The sequence below is a fragment of the Tenrec ecaudatus genome, unplaced genomic scaffold (genome assembly GCF_050624435.1).
Source record: "Tenrec ecaudatus isolate mTenEca1 unplaced genomic scaffold, mTenEca1.hap1 Scaffold_2384, whole genome shotgun sequence".
In the NCBI taxonomy this organism is placed as follows: Eukaryota; Metazoa; Chordata; class Mammalia; order Afrosoricida; family Tenrecidae; genus Tenrec; species Tenrec ecaudatus.
This window is the reverse complement of record NW_027458575.1, coordinates 36,747-55,615: the sequence shown is the minus strand read 5'-3', so window position 1 is coordinate 55,615 and position 18,869 is coordinate 36,747. Positions and strand designations below refer to the sequence as shown.

Below are 18,869 nucleotides of genomic sequence, written 5' to 3'. Positions count from 1 at the left end.
ATGTATTCTGTTTTGTAACTGTCCGTTTGCGGATAACTGTGTTCTTGTCACTGTCTCTGCAGATGATGATGGAAGTACTTACACACAAAGACTACATACCAAGGTAATTTAACCTCCCCTCTTGAGGGGATGATTTTATTTCACAGGAAAGTTTTATTCATTTCACAGGAAGTTATTGTCTTGGTTTCTCATCACTAAGTGCAAAACCGGTAAATAAGGATTCAGGTCAATATTCTGAGCACAGCTTTCACCCACCCCCCAGGTTTTCTGACAGTATCAGGATGTGAGTTTTCACAGCGTGTGTCGCACACAGGAATCAATGCGGTGTCCTCGGACTTCAGGCTGCCAATCTGTAGCTAAGCTGTGCTGACTGAGCCATCCAAGAAGACATAGCCCTGTGTGAAGCCCTGGACATATGTTGACTTCCCAGCGTGGGTGTTGATCCAGCCCATCCACTAAAGGCTTTATCCTGGTGCTTGTCACACCTGATGAGTACCATAGCTGGAGAAGGTGTATCCGGAAGTCCTGCAGGACACCTTCACCTACTCTCCTGGCTTCTGCACCTTGGCCTCAGACTGCACTAACTGCATCTGGGCATGCACACCTGTGAGGAAGTAAACCAGAAGGTGAGGGCTCTGGAGCTGCCACAGTCTTCTCTCCAGCCCCATGTCTGATCTTACCCAGGGCGGCTGCCAATAGGAAAATGAAGCCGCATAGTCACCCCTTGATGAGTGCACTTTGTTGTCAGTGGGTCAGGTGCAACCTATATGGCAATGTCCTTGCTTATTGCTGAATGAGGGGTGATGGCTTCAGCTTTCAACTCTCTAAGACATTTATGTGTGCATGAGTATCACATTCATGAACGTAGTTCTGCTCTACATTAGGAATAAATAATAGGAAGCCTAGATAACTCTAGAGCAGGGGTTCTCAATCTGTGGGTTGCGCCCCCTTTGGGGGCCAAACGACCCTTTCACAGGGGTCACCTGATTCATAACTAGCAAAATTACAGCTATGCAGTAGCAACGAAAATCATTTTATGGTTGGGTGGGGGGTCACCACGACATGAGGAACGGAATGAAAGGTGGAGAAGCATGCTCTAATCACACGGAGAATAGTGCAGCTGCAGATCTCAAGTGTATCCTGGACTCCTGATGCCTAATGGTAGGCGCATCTCACCAAGTGAGCTGACAGCTAGTCATGGCTGGTACAGATTTACCCACTTACACATGACTCTTATAATTTCACTGACTTCATAGGTGCGGTGTGACAAAATAAACTTTTCAAGAAGTAATTTTGACCATTCAAGGGGGCTGTGTTCGTCTGGGAGAAACAAATCCTGACACTCATATGTGTGTAAGAAAGAGCTTCATATTAAAGAGCAATTATATTTTGAGAAAACATCCCAGTGCAGTCCAGATCAAATCCATATTAGCCCATAGGTTTGATCCTAGTCCATAAATTTCTTTTCAGACTTACGCAGCAAAGATGCCAAATGTAGGATGCTCACAGGCATGTTGGTGAAAAGTCTTGTGGATCCAGTAGTACTGAAGTATCTCAGGCCTGGTGCAAGTCTCCCTGTGGTTCTGCCAGCTCTCTAAGTGTGTCTCCTCAACAGGAAGGTGAAGCAGAGAGAGTGTGTGGCCTGCCACCCAGGAGAAAGAGAGGAAATTCCTGAAGCCTCATGAGAAGGTCACAACCATAAGCAAGCATCTTCAGACCATGACCTGGCTGACAGGCTAGACTCCACCCCTATGTTTATTTATCAAGTTAACATGAAATTATGTAACTGCACCAGGACCATTCCTCTTGGTTGTGATGAGGTTTAGTGATTTACTGAGGGGTGGGGGGTTGTCTTACTCATGTTACTGTATCATTCTCCCTCTTACACTAATGAGTGTGTTTTCATAAATAGCCACCTATAACTTCCAAGGCATATTCTCTTACTCGTTTAAAAGAATTGAAACAAAAACATCACTTTAAAGGCATAAAATTTGCTAATTTCTACTACTCACATAAAAACCAGTCCACAAAGCACAATGGAAAAAATTGAAAAAGCAACCAATTTTATAATATAAAAGTCTGTAAACGCTTAAAAAACATCCAAATCAAAGGAATACAATATTTAAAATATAGGAAAATATTATCTTTATCACCATAAGTCTAATAGTATTCCATACATAAATTCAATTAGTTTACAATATATATTAAAGTGACATTAACAGGATTAACCAAAGTTGTAGACTTAAATTAAAAATAATATCAGTGCTGTAAAAGAGAGAGGGAGAGAGAGAGAGGGAGGGAGGGAGGGAAGGAGAGAGAGAGAGAGAGAGAGAGAGAGAGAGAGAGAGAGAGAGAGAGAGAGAGAGAGAAACCATAAGATCAGGATATATCACTGCAAATTTGGGAAAATATCAAGAGTAGAGCACACATGTTCATAAAAATACTTCTGTTTATGAATGGTCCTATAACTATCCAAGAGCTTAGGGCTCATGAGAACACACTAACCTTTGAATGTTCTTCATTTAAAAGGCCAGGACATTGGTTTTTCCGGTTTCAGCAAGAAGAATCTGGTTACAGAGCAGAAGGGGTGATAAAATATAGATCAGTTTTCTTGATGTTGGGCCATGAGGCATCCTTTACACACATCCCCCTATAACATCTATTTACATGAAGATTACCACAACTCTGTGCCTATGTACCCATTTTGTGTCCTCTGTGAACCCTTGCAACTCCATTTCCACTGTGGATCCCTGCGCTCTCTGTCTTGGCCTGTCTCATCCTCCTCTGAGTCAGGCATGAGTTCCTTATTCTGCAATGTGAGACCTGGATGCACTGGTGCTGGGAGTCCCTGCATGCACGCATCAGAGAACTGACATGGACGGACATATCAAAATGCCACCCAAAATCTAGAGAGAGGGACATTCAGAGAGGCACAGCAGAAATCTGCTTACCTGGATCAGAAACCACTGAAACCATTTATTTGAAAAATATATATGTAAATTAAAATGTGATCAATTTCTAGAGGCTGAGTATTGATTACTGTGACTGAGAAACCATTGGGGCCGGCCATTAGTGGAGCCCCATGTTCTATGGACATTAACTGTAAAACCCCTCCAGATTTTTGAGTGAACATTCAAAACAAGTTCTCTTGTTTCTGGCCCTGGAGAGGAAGACCATTCTCAAGCTGAAAGATTTCTCACCACAGGAAGGTCGTTTTTATTAACTTTTCATAACTGGAGGTGAAATATTTCCCCTATCAAACACACATCCATATCTCACATCTTACCCATGACACTTAAGTAGGGGAGGAGAGTGAGAGGCATAGTCAACAGGGATAAACAGTTCAAAGTTAAAGAATGTGGATACTGCTGATAAGGAAAGGAACATGGACCAGGGAATATATCAACTATAGCACAGGCATGAAGGTCAGAGCCCCACTTCCCAGGTCCTATAAGATGTTCAGACTCAATCAGAAGATCACACAGAAAACTCCCTGTTTTCTCACTTCAACACCATGCAAATTCCCAGCATAACAAATGTGGATTATGATTTAGAAAGGGAAGAATCTTCCCCTCTGAGGAGGAAAAAAAATAGCAAACATTAATATGGTGTAACTCTTGCCAGGATAGCATAAATCCTCATAAGACTTAGCTCTGAGACCAAGGGTAATAAATGTTTCTACCTCACAGAAAGAGTAAATAAGATGAAATTCTCATTTATCTGAATACATCAATCCCATATGATCATGTCCTTTCTGAGCAGTTAGTTTTTAGTCTGTGTAGCATTGTGACATCTCAAATTTAATTTAACTTTTTGAAGGTTTTCATGTTTCATTTTATATTGAAAACTGAACTGAATATTTTTTGAGTCAGTCACACAATCAACTTTTTTTAACACATTGCTATAGATCTGCAAACAAAGAATGAGAAGACTAAAGAGATGCTCGCATTCTAATAGAAAGCAAGTCAGTGGAGCAGTGAATAAAGCAAACATAAAGAACAATTCGTTTATTTCAAAATACAATGAAAGTAATAGCTGAAGGAATATGCCTGAGTACAATCTGTCAAGTTTTAAAGGCAAAATGAAGATTACTTATGATACATAAGCAGTATCATAAAGAGCAAATGTGTCATTATCCAAAACATTTGACTAAGACTAGAATTCAGAATCCTGAGCACCTGAAAAGAGGCATGAGAGTAATATTATTTAGGGAGAATCCAGACTGCATCCTACTTGAGAATGACTGGGAAGTTCCTTGCTCTTGGACCCAACACCTCCAGGCACACCTAGGTCAGTCTCTCTAGACCTACTTTGTGAATTACTTGTTTGGCATATAGTCCATTCTGTGTAAAGTGTGAATGAAGTCACCGCCAATATTAATTCAGAACACTTCTTATTAGGTAGTTGCCATTGTCATAGTTAACTTTACTTCAAAAATTGGAGGAAACATTAACCTTAATATACATGGTGACACATTGTTTTTGTGTATGTGGAGATCATTTTGACTCAAGGTCACTATTTACTACTGACTAGAACTGGACGCAGATGGTTCTCTAGACTGTAATCTGTGTGGACACAGCTTGTCAGTTTTTGTGTGCACAGGGACCAGGTGGTGGTGGTAATGGCTCACCTTTCAAATACCATCCATGATCTTAAAATTTGAGTCACAGGGATTGCTATTTTATAACCTGCAAATATAGGGAAAAACCAAAATTAAAAAAATATTTTATTAACATGTAAGTATTTTTTGATGGACTGTAAGCAACTGTTTTCCCTTCTCAACCCCATCACCCTCCTAACCGGGGCTGAGAAGTTTTAAACTCATGTCTGAGCTACAATCAGTAATAAAGGATGAGCACGCTTTCTGTGACTTTCCTAAAAATTACTTCATTATTTTCAGCTTTTTTGTGCACTATACACTTGTATTACATTTATATTTATTCTTAAACAAAAGGAATGGTGTAATATATTTCAACAGATAAGGAATGGTGTGACTATCACACAAGTAATTATGAAGGTGTTTGTTAAGAGAAAGTGTGCTCACTTTCTGTGGAAAACACAGAATTGTCCATCCTAGATTGAAGATTGCAAAATAAATAAAGAAATAAAAATACTTATGGTATCTTCGGAGTAAAAAAAACAACATTCATGCAAAATTCACGATAAATATAAAAGTTATCACACTTGTGAATCTCTCTAGGTGAGAAATGCCCATCAATATAACCAATAGAAGAAATATATCCTAACAATCTATGTGCATGCTAAGACAAAAAATAAGGCCACATTATCTTCATGAAAATCTATCAATAGTCTGTCTGGCCTGAGAATGGCTCCCTCATTTCAGAAAACTGCAGTGTCACAAAGGGACAGGGAATCCAACTGCCAGTTTATTCATATGGTGAACATCACATTTTCTATATTTTCAAGAAATTAAGTTGAAACTAAGAAAAAACCCTGAAGATCACAAGACAGAATTTCATAAGAACGACCACTTCCATGCAAATACCCTTTTACAGGAGTAGTTCAAGCCTGTCTGAGAAGATCACTTTGGGTCACAATCAACTGGATGGCGGTGAGAGTTTCTTGTTACAATTTAGGAGACACTAGTACACTTCCTGCGGTTGTAAATAGCGATCCCTCAGAACCTTTGAGAGCGTTGGGAACAAAAGCAACTGAAGTCAAAGCAGAAAGCTGCATCTGAGCACAGCCTTGCACCTGCTCCTGCTCCTGGGCCTGTGCTGTTAGTGCTGAGCGCCCCCTGCTGGTCCCAGCACCCAGGCTGTCCTGCAGGATAGTGTATGTGAGGGCCACCCTGACTTCCCTGTCTGTGTCCACCTGCACTGTAACACACGAATGTGTCCTCAGTGCCCTCAGAGGTCAGAGGTAGGGAGAACTGCTTTTTGGAAGAGTCAAGGTCACTACCTCATTAACCAATAGTAGGAGATCTCCATACACCATGGCCTCTCCTTGGGTGCTGCCTGATCCGATTCCAATTATCCTCTCTCTGACACTGACCACATGGTACAACAAGCACCTTCAGGAGAAAGATGGGAAGGAAGGAGATAGACATTTCTGAACTGAGTCGCCCTAGCTCAGCAGGCTCCAGAGTCTCCTCCTGGTAAGGCCACTTTTACCCAGGAAACTATACCAAGCATTTTCATGAGTGTAACTGACCAGTCAAAGGTTGGGACCCATGAGCACTTTGCTCATGTCAAAGCACCAGGGTTCCACCTGGAGATTTCTACAAAGCTGTTTCCCAAATCAAGTTGAATGCAGGCAGGTGAGTTAAGTAAGAAAGGAAGCAAATGAATATACACGGATATCATGGCTACTTATTGGGGAAATTTTCTAGCAATATTGGGAATGTCTTTCGTAAGAAAAAGGCCAGGAAATTTGACCTGAGGATCTTCCTATTACGACAACGCACCCGCTCATTCTTCAAGGGCAGCAAGGGCTGAACACAGAATTTCATGAAGAAAGCTAACCTAATCTGCTCTATAGCCCTGCTGTTATTCAAAAGTCAGAGTGGGCTGCTCCAGAGTGTTATTCAGAAGTCAGAGTGGGCTTGCACAGTAATACATGGCTGTGTCTGAGTCCTTCAGGCTGCCCCACTGCAGGGACATGGTGCTGATGGAGTTGTCTGTGGAGATGGTGACTTTTCCTTGGAAAGATGGGTTGTACTTGGTGTCAGCGTTATTAGGATAAATCATTCCTATCCATTCCAAGCCCTTTCCAGGTGGCTGCCTAATCCAGTGGATCCAACTTCCAGTAAAGCTGTACTCATATAACTTACAGGAGATTCTCAAAGACTCCCCAGGTCTCTTCACCTCTGCCCCAGACTGCACCAGCTGCACCTGAGCACAGACACCTCTGGAGATAGGATTCAGAGATCAGAGATTACACACACACACACACACACACACACACACCACCGCCACCGCCACCACCACCTACCACCCCTGCATTCAAACCCTGTGGCAATCCTGATTTGGGAGAAGAGCAGTGAGGTGATCTAGGGGGAAAGTCCCCATCTTGCAAGGAAAATGGAAAGCAATCACACTGTGGCCCCCAGCTGGGTGATGAGGGGGCTTCCCCTGTGGAGGTGGCCTGTGGGTCTAAAATGGATGTCTTCCACTTTGCATATTTCTGCCTTGCCCTCCATGTCAGACTCCTCCAACCTTATAACCCTGGAAACCCAAGGCAGGGGAGGTGCGGGTCTTGGCACTGCTAGGAAGGACAGAACCTGATCCTACTAACATCACACAACACACACACAACACAACACAACACACACACTGGCAGCCACCCACGGAGAGTTTTGAACGGTGGCTCTCCACTGACAATCCACACCCGGGGAGTAATGGTTTCAAACCCATTGTGAATCTGCAGCTCAAGTAGCTTGGGGCCCTCACAGACAGTCCCTCCTTATTGTCTGTGGGAATTATGTCCAGGATAGAAATTACCTCTGTCTCCTTAGTGAAGACTTTGAAGAATGTGATCTCCCAAATGTCACCTTTTGACAGACTCTCAGGTGTGTCCTAGCGCCCAGGTCTGCCCTGCGCTTCCTGCTGCCTGAGGAGCGGAAAATCTCAGGGAATGTCAGCTTTACTCAGAGTGTCAGACAAATCTGTGCAGATTAAAGCCAAAGATGAGTGTATCACTCTGAATACTCATGGTCAACGTGGCCCTTGTTACCGCCTCACTGACATTGTAGCTCCGTTCAGAAAAAAAGTTAAAAATCTAATAAAGAGAATATTTCACCTTCAGCAGTTTCATAATTAGTCCCTAAATGTTTCTCTGAAATGCTCTGATCTAAACTAAATAAAACCATCAGTGTGTTAACTTTTCTCTCGCTGAGGAGGCTTTGAGGTTCAGGAAACACAAAGAACCGCTGCCATAACAGCCCACGAAGACAATGTCCTACATCTGGATTTTGAGAGTAGTCACTGGGGACTTTAAACCACATGAGGTGCAGCTAATTGTCTCTCCCTTTCCAGAGTGATGATCATTGAAGACACATGGAAACCATTCATCCAATGCTGTAATGAATCATGGATATGAGTCTCCTGAATTCTAAGACCAGAAGAAATAGATGATTCCTTGCTATTAGTACTCACTTGTTTGGAAAAGACAGCATTAGAAGGTCTTGGGGTAGAGTGGGATAAAAAAGTGGACACACACACACACAAAGAAAAGAAAAATAAAAAGACTAGGCTTCCTGGTTGGGTAGACTTGTGGAAGTCCTGAGACTATGGCTGTCTATTTCAGTGTTAAGTCCATAATTGAAAATGGTGAATTGAAATACTCCACTATTTGGTTGCATTATGCTGTTACTTATTTATTGTATTTAAAATATTAGCTAGAACTTATTTTATATATTCTGAAGAAATAATGTTATATTCTCTCCACCTGTCTGGTAGCTCATCATAATGTGGTGGCCTGTGCTTTGCTGGCATGCTGGAATATACGTCAGTGTTATATGTAATGCCAGCAGGGTCATCCAAAAGGAGCAGATTTCAACAAAGCTTCCAGACTAAGAACAGACAATACAGGACCCCTCTCCCCTCTTCAGAGGAAGAAGCTGCTAAAATCTTATGCAAACCTTTGAAGCATTGTTGAATACTGACAGCCTAAGCAAAGAAAGTAGGAAATTTTTTAAACTACTCAAGTTCGAGGGCCCTAAAATGTGACCAAAGAGAGGCTGATTTCTTGGAGTGGAGATGGCCATGAGGACATGATTTGGGTAAATCCTCTGCGAGTGGAGCCCTCAGCATCTTCATTTACTGATGGAGCATGACTCGAGGTAGAGAGAAACAACTGAGAAAGTCTTCTAAGGACCAGAACTTGGAATTTGCATACTACAAATTTAGGGAATTTGGAAGTGGTCAAAAATAAATGAGATGCATGATATTGATTGGTATCCTAGGCATTAGTGAGCATAAATGGAATGACTGGTATTGGCCAATGTGAATCATAAAATCATAGGATTTACTATGCCGGGAACAGCACAGTCAAGAGAATGGCATGGCATTCATTGTCAGAAAGCATCTTACTAAACCCATCACGAAACACATTACAATCTTTGAAAGGATTATATCTGCCTTCAAGGAAATCCAATCAATACAACTATTATCAAACATTACTTGAACAATGCAATTGCCGCCAAATTTAGCATATCAATAAGTAATGTATAATACGAATAAAAAATATTTTAATTTGCTCCTCCCTCCGCACTTTCTGCTGTTGAGATCTCAATTCCATTATTATACATCCCACATGCAATAGGTTTGATTTTACATATTTCTTATATTGTATTCCTATGTCATAAAAATAGCGAAATCCCTTGGGGGAAACAGCGAGATGGAGAAGCATCCCCAGACCACAACAGAAAACCAGCCCTGAAACAGTCCCTCTGCACCTGCCCCTGAGTGTGTCCTGTGATCTGTGGGTCCTGAGCGCCCCCTGCTGCCCAGCTCTCTCCCAGCAGGGAGTTTGTGTCTGGGATCATACTGACTTCCTCTCAAGTTCTCACAGAGTAACAGAGGGTCTTGTCTTCTATTTTCTAACCTTCCATTTGCAGATGAACTGTGTTCTTGTCATTGTCTCTGGGGATGTTGAATCAGCCCTTCACAGAGTCTGCATTGTTCTTAGTGCTGCAAGGCAGTGTTTACACAGGGATATGAACAAAGGCTACATACCAAGGTACTTTTATACTCCTCTCTTGAGGGGTGATTTAATGTCACAGGAAAGTAAGGTCAATCTCAGGAAGTAATTTTCATTGTCTGTCATTTCTAAGTGCATTACTGGTAAATAAAGGATTCAGCGAAATATTCTAAGTCACTGCCTCAGTGAGCACAGCTGCCATATCCCCAGGTTTCCTGACGCTCTCAGGATGTGGGTTTCACAGTGTGTGTCTCACACAGGAATAGGTGGCAGTGTCCTTACGCTTCAGGCTGATAATCTGTAGATGAGCTGTGCTGATGGAGGCATTCAAGGAGAAGACATAGCCCTGTGTAAAGCCCTGGACATATTTTGACTCCCCAGTGTAGGTGTTGATCCAGCCCTTCCACGGAAGGCGTTCTTTTATGGGAGCTTGTCAAATTCTATTCATACTGTAGCTGGCGAAGGTGTTTCCAGAAGTCTTACAGGATAACTTTGCCAATCTCCAAACTTCCCCCCTATGCCCAGACTGCACTAACTGCATCTGGGCATGCACACCAGTGACGAAGTAAACCAGAAGGCACATGCACACCTGTGAGGAAGTAAACCAGAAGGTGAGGGCTCTGGAGCTGCCACAGTAGTCTCTCCATCCCCATATGTTATCTTACCTAAGGTGACTGTCAATAGGAAAATGAAACCCCACAGTTACTCCTTCATGAGTGCACTCTGTTATCAGTGGTTTAGGAGCAACCTAGATGGTAATGTCCTTGCTTAATGCTTCCTCAGGGGAGACAGCTTCAGCTTTCAACTCCATAGGGCACTTGGTTGTAGATATAATTCACATTCATGAATGTATTTCTGGTCTACATCTGTGATAAATAATAGGAAGCCTATATAATGCTAGAGCTGTGGTTCTCAACCTGTGGGACACGACCTATTTGGGGATCAAACGACACTTTCACAGTTGTGGTCTAAGACCATTGGAAAACACATATTTCCAATGTTCTTAGGAACCAAGAGACAGCTCCTCTGTCTCCAGGCAGGACTGCCCACATGCAGATACACCCACATACCAGTACCCGGCGTGATTACATCATCATGCCAACCCTATTACATACATCATGTACAAATACAGGTGTATATGACAGTTTTGGCACCATAATGTACTTATATGGATCAGTCATACATGTATAGAGAGCAGCTACTGTGCAGAGAGCAGTTACTCTGTAGAAAGCAGCTGCTGTGTTTAAAGCAGCTACTCTGTTAAAAGCATCGCCTGTGTTGAAAGCAGCAGTATGGAAGGTAAAACAACATTTCATGAATTATAATTACTGGGTAAATGTAAAATCACCAACAACTACAAATATATACACATATGTACCATGGGAACTTAATCTAGATGCTGATCGGTCTTTTTATATTCAGCTGTGGTTGATGTGAATACTGCCCCCTTGTGATGGTAACAGGTGTGTAAAGAAAACAACACAGAATCGTAATCATAGGAAACTTTAATGAACTGTATTGACTGAACTATGCCATCTATCATCTTTTGTATTATTAAAACTATTGTTATATATTATTTTCGCTAGCAAACCATTACATGACAATGGATCATGTAGAAAAGAACATTAAGAAAATATAGTAGGGATTTTTTGCAGTATGTTTTTACCTCAATCATTGCAGCAGGAATTGAGAAACCGCAATATGGTATTTGTTGTGAAGTCCTATCAGCCAAATCCATGAAGCCAAACAAACTAAAATGCCTTTTTGATAACAAGCATCGGAGCTTTGCCAGCAAGGATACCAACTATTTTATAAGCAAAGCTGATGGACTCAAGAAAGCCAGACTTGATATTGGTAGCAAGTACCACAAAGAAAAAGTAGCAGCCATTGAATCTTCATATTTGGTGGCACTCAGAATCGCCAGAGCTATGAAACCTCACACCATTGCTGAGAATTTACTGTTGCCAGCGGCCAAAGTCATTGTTGGGTTCTGATCGGAAATGAATTTGTTACAAAATTGAGTGTAATTTCCTCACCTAATGACACTGTCCCCAGAGAATAGCTGACATGTCTGCTGATATTTTTGATCAGATAATCCAAGAAATTAAATCTGCTCCAATTCCAATATTTAGTATCCAGCTTCATGAATCTACAGACCTTGCAAACTGTTCACAGTTACTCTTTTACGTGAGGTGTATGAATGACAACTTTAAAGATGCGTTTCTTTTTTGTAAACCTCTTGAAATGACAACTGCTGCACTTGAAGTATTTGATACATTTGGTTCATTTCTGAAAGAACATACGATCTCTTGGGGAAAGGTTTGTGGTGTTTTCACAGATGGGGCTCCAGTTATGCTAGTATGTCGATCTGGATTTCAACGTTTGGTACTGAATGAGTGACCAGAATTCATCAGAACTCACTGTATGATTCATTGGCAAATATTAGCAATGAAGATGCTGCCACAAGAGTTACAAGAAGTGATGAAAAGCGTCATAATTTCTGTCAATTTTGTAATGACGAGCACTTTAAACAGTCGACTGTTTTCCCAACTGTGTAACAAGTTAGATACGCCAAGTTATGGTCTGTTATTTCCCACTGAAGTGAGATGGTAGTCAAGAGGAAGAATTTTAAAACGTGTTTTTGAGCTTCATAATGAACTCAAAGCGTTTCTCAATCAGATAGCAAGACCGTAGTTCGAAGCACCTTTCAGTGATAAAAGTGAACTGCAGATATAACTTACTTGGTTGATGTGTTTGTCATCATGAATGAGTTCAATTGATCCCTGCAAGGACCAAATGCAACATGCCTCGAATTGTCTGAGAAGATACAATCATTCCACATGATATTTCAGCTTTGGCAAAAAAAATAATAATTGGTTGAAAATAAAATGTATGTATGGCCTACCTTATCTGCTTTCTTTGAGGAACATTACAATGAACCAGCCAAAAGGACCCCGATGATAATTTCTGTGAAAGAACACTTATACATGCATGCAGCTGCTCATGTGTTTGCTGACCCCCTTGAAGTCCCTTGCCTTAGCATCCTGCGTTCCTGCTAATGGTAGCACATTAATATCTCAGGAGGGGTTATAGGCTATGGATAGTTACAAGCAATTGCCGATTTGGAAAATAACTTAAATTACTGAATATGAAACTGATGAATAAATATGAGAGGTTTAACAGAGGTGCAGAACAGAGATAGAATTTAGCCAGGAATGTGAAGTTGAGAAAGATTTTACTGAGGCAGGGAAAGAACTCCCAGGAGGGAAGGGAGAGCAGAGAAAGGGATGGAGGCATCTTGAGCCCCTGGGAAGGTTCTGAGACCCAACATATTAGGTCAGGGAAATAGCACCTGGTAGTGAGGCAGTGGGACTTAAATAGGGTCCAAGCCAAGGACATATGCGTTGATAAGGGGAAGGGAGGTTTTAGTGCTGTAGCTGCAGGATTTGAGCCAGGATGGGGTCTGTGAGTAAATAATCTTGTTCTCAGAAAACTTGCTTCCTGGAACACTGGGGAGAAGAGACTGTGCTCTGCCCCAGGAGGTAAGCTTTTTGAACTGCTGGAGGCAGATGCTTTCCATTTCAGCCAGGTCATTTGTCTTCTCGAGAAGCTGGTACAGGTGGCTGCCTTGGTTCGGACCCGGCCCAAACAAAATCCACACCTAAGTCACAATAAAGAATTATTTCACAACAGAATTTTAAACATTTTAAAATTATTATCTGTTCTTCTGAGACAGACTATCACTAGTCACAATCACGCCATCTTTTTGAATGAATGATCTTCATCCTTCACCCTCCCATCTCAGAAAGTCTCACCAGTGTTTGATTTTAAAATGGACTCTTATGTTCTGGAGATCAGGAAATTGTAATTAATAATATTGTTGAATTTGATGTTGTAACCAGGATATTGCTATTTTTATTTTATTAACCAGGATGTTATCATCAATCCCGTACCCCGTAGGACTCACTCATTTTAAAGAAGAATAACATTAGTTTTACTTTCTGCTTTTGTCCATGTTGGCTTAAGCCCTAAACAAATGATAAATGAGCTTTTGCCTTTAAAGATTGACTGAAATATCCACTTAGAACTGCAATCAAAGAGTCACTTTTATATTCTAGCAGTCCAGTGATAACCAAATAGTCTCTTCTAAATTATCAAGGCATTATAGTGTTCATCATTTATTTGATGCCACAACACTTCTGCCAAAAGTCGCATGTCTGAAGAGCAAGTTTAAGGCTTAGTCCCCAACCCTTTCATCTCAACCCCCAAAAGAAGAGATTTTAAGGAGGGTAGAATCTCAACCCCCAAAAGAAGAGATTTTTAAGGAGTGTAGACTTAAGGGAGTTCCCCTGTAGACATTTAAAGAGAGCGAGCTTAGTCCCCTGTCCTCAATTCTGACCAGATGGATGAAAATATCCACTCTTGATTACAGAGCTATTAATAAAGAGCTTTGCAGAAATGACTATATGTTTAGGTTCTCTGGTGAAAGAAAGCCACAAACAATTCGGTTTATAAATGGCTCTGCCAATATTTTTCTTTACATTATTTCAGGCAAAGCTTTCTTGGGGTGTGAGCCTATTCCCACCTCTCTTTTCTCTACCACATATACTGAATGAAATTCTCCTTGTTCTCACTATGATAACTTTGATGGTTTTCCCCGTGAGTAACGTGTTTCAGTTCAATACTTCAATGTCTTCTTAAGTTGCTCTTTAAAATGTTCTGTTCAGCTCTTCCTTCATCATTTCTTCCGTTTGCTTTACCTACATTTCTACCAGTGGTAGGTATCAGTCTCCTTGATGTTCGCCTCGATCATTCTTTCTTTTCTGTCTTGGGAATGATGTTGCTTTCTTCATACATAATGCTATTGATGCCATTTTACAGCTGATCCAGTTTCCTGTTGTTCACGTTCAATTAATCATATCTGTACGTGAGATGGTCTTGACATTCATGTGTGATGTACCAAAGGTTATATTTGTGCTCTCATGTCTTTGACTCATGTCTTCAGCTTCATGGTCCCAGCTTCATTTTGACTGAAGATAACAAGCTCCTCCAAAATCTCTATTATGTTTGGCCTTACACTTTATAATTTCACTTTGGTCAGGGTATACATAACATACAAAGTCAACAACAAAAAAACAAACTCACATCAATGAATTCCTTGAGATAATGACACAATGAAGTAAATAATCTTGCCCTCAGGTAGAGTACATTGGAGAGTGGATTACCTCTACCCTCTATACAGTCAAGGCATTATAGAGCAGTCCCTTGGCGGATTGAGTGTGTGTCCTTGACAGATAGTACAGTACTCGAGGTTGCATACACAAAAGTTGTAACCTAGCCATCTTTCCCAGACTGCCTTGTTTGGAAGGGCTAATCTTCTAAGCATGTGTTGACATTTTGCTCCTCTTTGGGCTTCTATAATCCCCCATTCTATTGTGATTAATGAACTTTCAGTTACTCACGAATTTGAAAGTCTCCTGTATTCTGTGTCTTAGTGATGTAACAACCTGACTGTGAATATTTAATGCTCTTATGACTTTGTGCTAATAGCATTCCTCATCCACATTATGTATCTGTGGTTTTGTGTCATCTTTTTGTCCTTATGGCTGAGTAAATGCTGTCCTTAATTTATATTTGGGACTGGGGTATCTTTTGTACTCTAAAACATTTTCCACAGACGTACTTGATTTTACTTCAGTGAATTACATTGGTATAAGCCTATATGTATAGCAGCCATTTGTGGTTTTTACAAAGGTATATGTGATTTCCAAATTTCTATCAGAAGGACCCCGTTTTCCAACTGCTTTTCTTTCCTCTGTTTCCTAATCTCTCATTCCACTTACCAATAATTATCTATGCTACTTGACTGCATGGTAGGTCAATTTCATACTGAAGTGGTTGGAAGAATTCTTTAATTTCTTCATTAGTGATTGGTGGGTAAATTTGACTCTTCACTGTATTGGCAAGATTTTCTTGTATTTGCACAGATATTCCATCACAGGGAGCATTGTGGTTCAATATAGTTCTCAACATTTCCATTTGATGAGTGAACAGTCATTCCTCTTGTATTTGTCTATCCCGCGTAGTAAGCCATCTGATTATTTGATTCAATAAGCAACCACCATATTTCTGACTGTACATTTTTCTCACAGCCATCCTAATAGACCTTGGGATGCAATCATCACACACATAGGTAGCTAATGTCATTTCTTCTTTACCATGTTTCCTAACTCATAACCTCTGCTTCTGTGTTTCTGTCATTTTTAAGACATTCATTTTTGTGATGCATATGGGATTGTTTTGGATTAGGTTCATGAGGATGAAGTTATCTTTGGTATGATAATGTGGCCATTTGGAGGCCAAGATTACAGGATGCATCTGACATCAACAGCTTTACCCCAATCCACCCTTGCTAGCTTAATTTCTCTCTTCTACACAATATGAGAATAGAGGCCAGCAGACAGATAGGATTCTAGTACCCTCATATAATAACAGGCAGGAGCAAAGCATGTTCTTGGAAACCAAGACCTCTGCCCTTGGAATCTTCTAGACCCAGTGAAACTTGGATGCCAAGATTCATGAAGATCTCCAGAAATACAGGCACTCTTGACTGTTGAAAAGAGACCCATCATACTAGATCCATTCAAGGATGCCACATTGTGTCATGTAAAATGAAGTAAATCAAGCCCCATTTCATTTAGTCCTATTCCCCTCATTGCCATCCTGTAGAATAAATTTTAACTGCTCTCGAAGTCACTCAAGGTTATATATCATTGGTTTCTTCACTTCTTGTCCCTAGTTTGAGGCCCCTTCTTAGAAAAACAGAAAACTTACACCCTTGCTGGTAATTGAAAACTTTTGTAATAAAGCCTATAGTCCCCAATGATGTATAAAAATAGCTTATTGTCACTGTCAATGCTGATGAATGGCAACCATGTAGGACAGAGTATACTGCCCTTATGGGTTTCCAAGATTGTACTTTTTTTTTGACACTTTAAGGTCTTTATTGATGCAAACCTGAGCACAGTCAGGTGGGTGGGGTCTATCAAGGAAGTGGGGTGGGCCAGGCCTGTCTCCATGATCACAAGGTTGTCTTGGGCATGCAGGATGGTCACCAACTGAGGACTCTGGGGAAGTACTTGCCAATGAGCCCCTGGTAATAGGGGTGCAGTATGTCCACATCAGGCAGGTCTGGGCATTTGATGTAGAGTTCAAACTTGTTGAACTCCTGAACCCGGGGCGGCATGTTCAGGGCTACACAACTGCCGGTAGTCACCACCGGTGTGCCACGCATAGAAGGAGTGGAACTAGAGGAAATTTGTTGAACTTCATCACTTGGTACATATACTCATCATGGCCCCAGTACATGAGGACATTCCCCAGGCTGCAGTGAGGCTGGTACATCCCAAGCTCAGAGCTGTATAGAGGATCCCTGAGGCCTGGATTGTCCTGGAAAGTTGAGTCGCAGAAGACCACAGAGGCCTGGGGCCAGCAGCCCACAGGATAGGTGTTTCTAACTACGGCCCACTGGGGCTCCTTGGCCAGGGGCAGCAACTTCCCCAGATTATGCAGCATCCCCACCAGGTACAACCAGTCCTTGTGGGGATGTGCCCTCCGTATGCCCTCCACAGTCTGGAAGGCATGGAAGGAGGTAGGGACGTCCACATCCGGATCCGACTCATCCACCAGCTGGTCCAGCAGGTCTATGGCCTCCAGGACTGTCATCTCCTTGGAGGAGCAGGTTCCGAAGTGGGCGTGCTTCCCTCTGATGAAGTCCACCACCTGGTGTGTGTGCATGAGTCTATAGCTGGCAAAGACGAGGTCCAGGAGCTGGCCACAAGTGTAGTTTCAGAAGATGGCCTTCCCCTTGCCCATTCTGGGCTCCATCTTCAGCTGGCCAACCATTGTGGGTTCCGGGAACTCTTCAAGAGTATGGAGCCAGAGAGAAACAGTGTATCCCACAACAGACCTAGCCAGTATTATGTAATCATCCAAGACTGCAATACTTAATGGGAGTAGTAAGCCCCATCTTTCTCCCCTCTAAAAAACATTGGTATCACTTTTACACTGAATGGACATTTCCATTTTGCTTCAGTGGGCAGTATCATGTACCTTGGGAAACACTGCTGTATGTCTCTAGGGGAGCCGACTGTTATCTCTCTGAATCGCAGAAGCTGGTGGTTTTGAAGCCTCCAGCTCATGATAAATGGAGGAATAAGTCCACACTGGAGCACAGCTCCAACACTGACATCCTTACATGCCTGCCACACTACAGATAACCTCGACCCCAGCAAGTTGATACACATAATGTAGAATTACACAAAGAGAAGATGTAAGACACACCAAGTCCCTGAATAGGTATTGAGGTGTTAAAGAGATTGAGGGTAAACAGGACACCCTAATCTGGTTACTCTGTTTATATTGAGTAGAGCAACTATATCCATATGTTCATAATGCAAAATAGAGTGACCTCAATTCACAATGGCCTCAAGGAGAGCCAAGTTTAAGGACCCAGGCCTTCAACTTCTTGGCCCCTCCAAACTTAGCTTCTCAGGACCATTTAGAGCAGTGGTTCTCAATCTTCTTAATACCATGACCATTTAATACAGTTCCCCCAACCATACAATTATTTCCATTGCTACTTTATAACTATAATTTTACTACTGTTATGAATCAGGCGACCCCTGTGAATGTGTCGTTTTACCCCCAAAGGGGTGGCAATCCACAGGGTGAGACCCACTAATGTAGACAGTTTTCATGTTACTGCATATTTCAGCTCACAGTTGCAGAGGCTGACAAGGCTCAGATTCCTGTCCTGACTCTTATCCTAGATCAAGTATATCCAGTGGCTGATGAATGCAAGATGGGAGGTAAGATGGCAGACTTCTTTCTCAAGCAAATTGAGACCGACAACTTCCAGAAACACAATTACAGGATTTTGTCTCAAGTCCCCAAACCTTCAGGTCAGATGAAGTGTCCAGGTCCAGAACAAAGCTAAAGACCATTCAGAGAATCCTTTTAAATGATAAGACCACACCCACAAGGAAGCTATCTTCCTCCTCATTGGCTGCACACAGTAGGTCTCATCATGAAAGAGATGGCATTCTATGAACTCTTATCAACCAGGCGGATTCCATCATCATGAACCAATGCCTTAGAATCCTGACTCAGCCATGATACACAAAGTTTCAGTCATCACACCTTAC

At 41.7% G+C, this 18,869-nt stretch overlaps 1 pseudogene; it reads right to left on the bottom strand.

The window, feature by feature from the left end:
• Positions 1-16,774: 16,774 nt before the first annotated feature.
• Positions 16,775-17,585, bottom strand: LOC142436370 (inositol oxygenase pseudogene; annotated as a pseudogene).
• Between the last annotated feature and the right edge of the window lie 1,284 nt (positions 17,586-18,869).